We start from the raw sequence: 8,881 nt of genomic DNA, 5'->3' as shown, positions 1-8,881 counted from the left end.
ACTTTCTCCTTTCCCCCACCTTCTCTACCATCATTCATTTATCCACAGCACTAACTCGATTGGCACATCGTAATTCTCTCTTGACTGTTTACTAAACCCAGCCTGCCATATTCCCAGTTGCTCGCAGTACTACCAACTATATCCAAGGTTTATTATCATTATTCCTTCCTGTTCGAGTCCCAGTCTCTCCCTCCCACTTATTTTATTTCAGTTGTCTTTCTTTTCTCCACCCATTGTCACTACCTACAGCCGGGAGATATAGGAACATTGAGGTCTCTCTCTTGTGATGTATTCCTTACTGGTGTTTGTTTAAGTGAGCCTGGCAGTCGGTGGCTATTATTTCAGTAGGCAGAATTAAACAAACATTTGTTCCCATTCCTCCTACTTGCCTATCTCTCTTTCCAGGGAAAATGTTCCCATTCTCCACTGTTCACTGATTCATGAAGTAGTATCAGAACCATAATGTTTTGAACTGCTGCATCATGTGTGGAGTAGAGAGTGGGAGAAAAAGACTTGCATGGTAAGAGTTTGTTAAGGAGCAAAAAGCTTACAGGAATAGACAAGAAACAGAGAAAAGTGTGGTTCATTACCTAGATTAGCGCCGTGGATAATAATTATAAGGGAGACAGGGCAGGGAGGGAGGGGAATGGAGATGAGGAGAGCAGAGGGGAAGGGTAGGTGAGGTGAGAGGTAGGCTGGGGAGGGTTATCGGGAGGGGCACGGGGGAAAGAGCGGAAGTTTCATCATTCCACAACATTCATCTGTCATTTCTTTTGCACATTTTTATGCTAAACAGTTGTAAAGAATCTTGCATTCTGGACGATTTATAGTACTGTACTAATTCTTAGAATCATGTCTTTAAAGCGTTAGCCTGTGTGGCAACTAGTTCCCATACATTGTTGCCAGACAAAACGATCGCTTCACACGAGCAGGCTTGCAGCGAATTTGTGCTGATGACTATACCTCAGTAGTACAGCTATAGTCAGAGGAGGCCATGCACCAGCATGCGACAGTTTGAATCCAAGAGGTGACTGGAGGTTTTCCAGTGTGTGATTGTTGCAGGCTGGGGACATGGGTGGTCTTGTTAGACTTACATGATTTGGAATATGGCTGAGAATGAGATGAGGGGATGGATGGGAAAGGTATATCAGAGGGTGTGTGTGGGCTGGGGGGAAGGCAGAGAAATTGTGGGGGACAGGGTGACGTGGAGGTGGTTTGTTTGTGGTCACCCCTTATGGGATTAAGGTGTCTGGAAATAGACAGAGAGATAGAATATGGTAGTGTAGCCTTGGATCCACCCATACAGTGGTTCCTCTGAGGCATTGACTTTTTTTTTTTTTTTTTTTTTTAACCCTACCACGCTGGGCAAAAAAATAAACTGATACCCTTCTACGCTGGCTGATTTTTTTTTTTTTTTTTCTGGCTAAATGGGCTTCATACATCAATATAAGATCCCTGGAACTAATAAAACTAATTGCAAAGCCAGAAAGTTGGTTGAATTGAGTCAGGCTGCTCCCACTCTACCTCTGAAATCTTCAAGGTTACTGAGAGAGCAGAGCGCCTGTGAGTTTGTGAACCGATTTTTTATTTTTTTGTGCGGGTAAATGGGTTTAATACATCAATATAAGATCCCATGACACTAATAAAAGTAATCACCAAAGCCAGAAAGTAGGTTGAATCGAGTCAGTTTGGTGCCACTCAACCTCTGAAATCTTCAAGGTTACAGACAGAGAAGAGCAGCTGTGAGCCTGTGAAAACTTACTTGCCTCCCGCACTCCTAAATCAGTGCTGTAAGCGTAGCGGAGAAATGTCTGAAGTTAGCAAGATACCTTTTTACCTTCCATTTTACTTTGGTTGTTTGCAATGACTTCTCAATGCTGCAGGACGCAGATCTACGTCAATGGCATTTTGAAGGGGACGTAGATCCACAGAATGTCGCTAAAGTGGAATGGGTTAAAACAGCTGTACTGTATACAGTGGTATCTTCAACAATGATTCCAAAATCTAAGTTACACTGATATAGGTAATCTGAGAATTAACTGTCACAGTTACTAAGGTCATGAGCACCATACAGGTAATGATTTGTTCAGAATCCTTTAAAATATTAATGCACAAAATTTATCAGTTAAAATTAATAAGTAGTTAAAAATCTGATTTAAGATTCCAAAAAAATACACTAAACAAAGAATTTATACACTACCTTTATGAATTATAAGGGTTTTTATGTTAGATAAAATACCTGTAGTAAAGTGGTATTATCTCTATATTGTATATTATATTTAAAGATTTTTATTAAAAATATGGGTACAAATACTGAACTACAGTACATATTATAATCCTTAAAAAAAATACCATATTGATAACCTGTTGCTGTTTTAAAATGGAAATACAGTACTGTAGAATGTTGACCAAAACTATATTTAAAAAAAAAAAAAAAAAAAAAAAAAAAAATCTTATCTTCCAAATGTATCATAATCACTCCCATTACACTGTACAAGAAGTTGAAATTTCTAATAGTGGTAGAGAACTAAGATGGAAACAGCCATATCTTTTGTGACAAGGGATTTTCTGTATTCATCAGTGCTGTACATGACAGGGGCTTTTTCTGTTACTGTGTGTGGATCTACAAAGTATGACATGCTACCCAGTAAATGGTTTCATGTAACCCAGGACACCATTACTTCACCCAAGTTGTTTACCTCATAGCCTAGGACATCAGTGAGGGCAGACAGCCCCATAACTGCTGTCTTGATAATGCTTGATGGGGTGGCACCTTGGCACATGGAGAGCTATCATCAAGTAAGAAGACCTGCACATGCTAACATAGTAAATGGACTTTAAATGTATATGTAAATATAAAATGCTACCTGGGGCAAAGATCAATCTCCTACGACTTTGTTATGGGTAATGTCAGTCGTATCTTGGGCCTCTTTGCCCCACAGGTGGCGGTATGGGAGTGGCTGCTACCAATTTATAACAGGAATGTTTGAAAACATTATTTATATGTAGTGAGGTGCCATAATCCCATAAGGGATGGCAGTTTGTCTTTGAGTCAGTAGTTTTATGAGGAGGGGCACTAACCCCTCTGCCCACTTGCTGACACGTAGGGAACATGTATGGGTTGGTTATATGGTTACCACCCAGCATTGTGAATGGTTTCTTGGCTTATGGGAAACTAACAGACTTGTCACTCAATGTAAAGCCACCTGCAAAGGAAAGATCAGTAATTAAAAGTGACAGGAAAGATGGGAGAAACAGGAAGGGAGGGGAGGCAGACACAGAAAAGAATGATAATGGTGAAGGAAGAAATAAGCAGCACTACATCAAGTGAGTGGATGATGGTTGTCAACACCTACCAGCTTTATACAGGCTTTACATACATAAACCTTACGTAAAGTTCTGGTAATCAAAGCCAGCAAGAAATAAATGTGATGGCTTTAGGATGATATATGTCTCAACCCTTTATAAATTATGAACAGACCCATCCATACAGCAGCAACCTTACCACTCTATCATCATTTGACTGTGTTGTTTTCACCCATCCCTCTATCTTTTAAACTGAATGATATAAAAACTAATGGGGGGAATATTATAAATGTGTAGGATTCTTATCTTTCATCTAAAGATAAATGTGGTGAAAATTTATCAGAGGACAAGGACACTGGTATATCTCTTTGTCTGTACCACTCCATATTAGGTCCACTGCACAACTGGACCTTCTCTACAGAGGAACAGTGACTGCCATAATTAATACTTCCCTATACTGGTGAAATATAAATGGGGAAAGGGTGTCTGTAAGGAAGACTAATGCATGTGAAAGCTGAAGTGCAGTACTGACTAATTTTTTTGTTTTAGGTTTGTATTTGCTATCACCAGAACCATCAGGGTGTGAAAGTATGGAAGGATAAGAAAGGGCATACCACCAGGACCCACTTTAAATGTCCTACATGGCTTGGGCTCAAACCCTTGACTTCAGGCACACTCTGCAAGATAAGTGTGTTACAGACTGATCCACTCCATTTCTGACATAATGGCAATTATCCCTAAACAGTGACCCCTCCAATTACGAGGCTAATGTATCATTTACTTGTTCAATGGAAATGAAATGTTATAAGGCTAACTGGTGGGGCGAAATCCAAAACTTTTCCCAAAGTCCCCTTTTTGACCCTCTTGAAAGATTTTAATCCCCCCAGGTCATACCTAAAATTTATTGTAGTAAACATACTACCTCTAGGAACATCACTATGTACCCAAAAAAAGGGTTAATTAGAGTGTACAAAGTAGTAAATAAGTGGTGATGACTTATGACAACAAGGAATGGAGTGATGCTTGCATGCCGCGCAGGGATGTATCACTCACTCTTAATATTCTTAGTGCCTATTGTTCCTTCTGTGGAAAATAATACAGCATATGTTTCTGTAAACATGCATGCAAACAGTGCCAGGGTGACACAACTAGGCTGCCTCCTTTTGTGTTACATAACTTATGTAGCTAGTCAGCTACTTTTGGTTAAACTCACATCCATCTATCCTTCTATCTGTGCCTTCATCGCCAGCTTCCTTTCTGGTCGTTTTATAGCCGCTGTTGTAGATGGACATTGTTCTTCTACTAGATCAATCAACAGTGGTGTTGCTCAGGGCTCTGTCCTATCACCAATTCTCTTCCTTTTATTCATCAATGACCTTTTAAGCTGTACATCTAACCCTATCCACTCATATGCTGATGACTCCACCCTTCACCTTTCCATTCGGTTCCCGCAACGCCCATCTCAGCAGTTACCTCAACAAACAAGGGATGAGACTATGGCACACCTAATGTCTGACTTGGTTCATATCTCTGACGGGGGTAAAAATAATCTGGTTTTTCATGCATCTAAGACTCAGTTCTTACGCCTATCAACCCGACAAAATCTTCCACAGGTATACCCACTAATGTTTAATAATATTCAGCTTAATCCTGCATCATCCTTGAACATGCTTGGGGTTTCATTTACTCGGGACTTATCTTGGAAAGATCACATTACATCTCTTGTAAAATCTCCTTCCAAGAGATTAGGTGTGCTAAGCCGACTCCGTTCTTTCTTTACCCTGCACAATTGTTGACTCTATACAGGGGTTTTATCTGCCCCTGTGTGGAGTACTACTCTCATGTGTGGGGAGGCTCCCCACATACAGCTCTTCTCAATAAGGTGGAGTCAAAGGCTTTTTGTCTCATTAACTCTCCTCCTCTTACTGACTCCCTTCAACCTCTGTCTCTTTGCCGCACTGTTGCATCTTTATGTCTTTTCTATCGCTGCTTTAATGGTCACTGCTCCTCTAAACTGTCTGCATGCATTCCTCCACCTCTATGATGGGCGCATAGCACCCGTCTAGCAGCAAACTCTCATCCCTTTTCTGTCCAACTCTCTAATGCAAGAGTTAACCGTTACTCCCAGTCCTTCATTTATGCAACAGGTCAACTCTGGAACTGTCTCCCTCTGTCTGTATTTCCTGCTGCCTATGATCTCCAGTCTTCCAAACGCAGTGTGTCCAGGCATCTCAAAATGATCGGATCTTGAATTTGGCTCTCTCTTGTATTTTCTTTTTCTCTTGGAGGGAACTGTTATTGCGGGCTCATGGCCTTTGGTTCCTTCTTCCTCGCATAAAAAAAAAAAAATCTCACTCTCACTTTTAATAAATACTGTATTGTAATAAAATATTCTTTGTGCCCATAGCTCCTTGTAAACAAAATAATAAAATGTTTATGTAGAATGTGCATGCAGACGCCCAGCGCCAGGTTGTCTCCTTTGTTACGTAACTTATGTAGCTAGTCGCCTGCTCTCAGTTCTGCGCAACCCATTCTCACTTTTAGTAACAGCTAAATATTCTTAGTGCCTGTAACTCCTGGTGAGGAAAATAAAATCTTATGTAAACATGCATGCAGATGCATGGCCTATCTCCTTTGTGTTACATAACTTACCTAGCTACAGCAACCCCTGCTGTTTGAGGGGATTATGTACTAGACCCCCCCCCCCCGGTCAATGGGTGAAATCCGTGAATAATCTGTATCTTGCGAAAAACACTGGTTTCGCTGTTTTAGCTATTCACATTACCTACAGACCCACTATGAGACCTGTAAATGCATTTTATGGCACATTAATACTTCATAAGAAGACAGTACAGGATGATACACAAGCTTTTCTGGGTACAGTGTACAGTATTGTACTCATCCATGCGATGATGAGGACGATAATTTGCCATGCAGTACATGATGGACGATGAATGATGAATGTTCTGTACTGCAGCATGCTTAGGACCCACTTACCACAGGGATAATGAATGAAGTTGACTAACAAAGCCACAGAACACATGCCGATGCACAACCCGTGAGATGAACTGAGAGAGAATGAGCATGGTGGCATATGACTGGGTCCCCTCTTTAAATGGCCAACAGGATGGAGAAAAAGAAGACACACAGGTAGATAATAAGGAACGCTACCTAAGAGCCAGTCACAAGCAAGCTCTCAGTGCGAGAAAAGAGCTGGAGATTTGTGTTCTGAAATACAGAGTGCTGTAGAGTGGTGATCCCCTGTGCTGAACAGCACATATCTGTACAGATGTGCACACGTAACATTTGCCGGTCAGTCCTCTAACATCAGAAACTTCACAAATGGCATCCCCCAAGGATCTGTTTTGTCCCCTACACTCTTTAACCTATACATGCATGACATACCCACACCCCACACACCACAGATACACATATCTTCCTATGCAGATGATATAACACTTACATGTACGCACCAAAACGCAAACACAGCTGCACACATCCTCCAACCTTACCTCAACACACTACACGAATGGTTCACCACAAACAGGCTCAAAATAGCCCCAGCCAAATCTACAGTGACCCTTCTCACAAACTGGACAGCAGAACACAGTCACATCCCACACCTCACCATACACAACACTCCTCCTACCACACACACACACACACACACCCAAAATCCTTGGTGTAACATACAATACATCAATGTCATTTAAACAACACATCACAAACATTAAAAATAAAATAACACCAAGAATCAATGCCTTGAGGTCACTTGCCCACACAACATCTGGACACAACAAAGAAACCACTACCACAGTATACAAACAATACAGTATATACATTTAGTGATGAATTATGCAAGCCCTGCCAGGGCTCCTAACCTCACCAAAACACACTACAACACTCTACAGACCATACAGAACAAGGCCCTAAAAATAGTCACAGGCTGCACAGCTACTACACCCACAGACCACCTACATCAAGAAACCAAAGTCCTCAAAGTCAAGGATCACCTAGACATGAGAGGCACCCAGATTCTTGGTGCAGCCTCCACAAACCCACAACATCCACTAAATTACATGGCAGCACATCCACCCACGCCAAGGAACATCAAAACAACACCTAGCACACAATATCATACACAAATACTGTCATCTCTCCCCCCTCGCCCACCTCAGACCAGCTTCCAGAAGCATATCCACACTCAAATCACTCGCCACTCCATTCAGTCACTTAAAGACAACACACAGCTGCATACACGGCCTCCTGACATCCACCCTTCTGAATCCTATCTCCCTTGTGAGGACAGAGTCCACCTGGCCAGGCTGAGTTGTGGGCACCATCCAGCCCTCTTAAGCTACCAGAAGAGGCTGGATGACTCCGTCGCTGATGTCTGTCCAGGATGTAACACAGCACCCCATACTATTAAGCACATTATGGAAGACTGCACTGCACACAATCACCTATGCCAACAACATAACATACACTCTTTGACAGCTCTGTGGGAAAGCCCAGTCTCGGCCATGGCCTCCTAAGGGACTCAGGGCTGTTCGGCCACACTGCCTAGGGAACAACGACTACTACTACTACAGGGTAACTGCACAGTTTAACTATACAGGACAGTATTTCACATGGAAAACATGCAACAAAATCACTTATGTACCACTAAGAACAGCTGGTGCTGTGGGAAAAGCACGAACTATTTTCTTGTGAATTTTTAAAATAATTTCCCCCAAAAATCCGTGAATATGTAAACCCGCAAATGACGAACCCACGAATAGTGGGGATTGACTGTAATTGCTTGCTTTCGGTTTTGCTCATATCCATCTATGCATACACTTTCACCTTTAATAACAAAATATTCTTAGTGCCTGTAGTTCCTTCTGTGGAAAATAATGTTTCCATAAACATGCATGCAGATGGCACCTGGATGACACTGTCAGGCCGCCTCCTTTGATGTTATGTAACTTACATAGCTAATCACCTGCTTTTGGTTCAACCTATATCCATCTACGTGTCTCACTCTCACTTTTAATCCCTCCGTGGCTGCCGGCGTCAAACGACATTTAGCCGAGAAATGTCCGCAGACGTCGTTTGAGTGCGGCTTATAAAAAACGGTGAAAATTTTTGGGAAGTGAACGAACATTCCAAACATCTTCAGACTGGCCTACCCTACACCCCAATACACTCCATACGTCAGTACACCGCGCACTCCCATGATGGGTGGATACCTGAGTTCCGCCTCTCTCCCTGCCCCTACTCCCACCCAGTGCTTCCCTCTCCGGCCCCATAGGCCGCTCACCAGCCCCGAGATCAGGACGGAGCTGTTTCCCCATGGGGGGGGGAGAGCGACAAGGACTGAATTGGATCTGATCTGGAGGTGGAGAGTATGGTGGGGTGTAGTGACAAGAGTGGTGAGGAGTAGTGTCACTCTCCTACTACCGAGGAGGACGACAGCGACATCTCCTCGGAGAGTGAGGAGAAGCCACCACCATCATCGAAGAGGAAACGGAAGGTGGTGAAGCAGCTCTTTACTGGGGGAGAGGAAAGGGAGGAAGGGAAGGCTGGAGTGCAG

This window comes from Coenobita brevimanus, chromosome 64, assembly GCF_032717465.1.
Source record: "Coenobita brevimanus isolate Jiangsu-jjx chromosome 64, ASM3271746v2, whole genome shotgun sequence".
NCBI classification, from domain to species: Eukaryota; Metazoa; Arthropoda; class Malacostraca; order Decapoda; family Coenobitidae; genus Coenobita; species Coenobita brevimanus.
The sequence above is the reverse complement of the archived record's forward strand: the minus strand, read 5'-3'. Positions refer to the sequence as shown.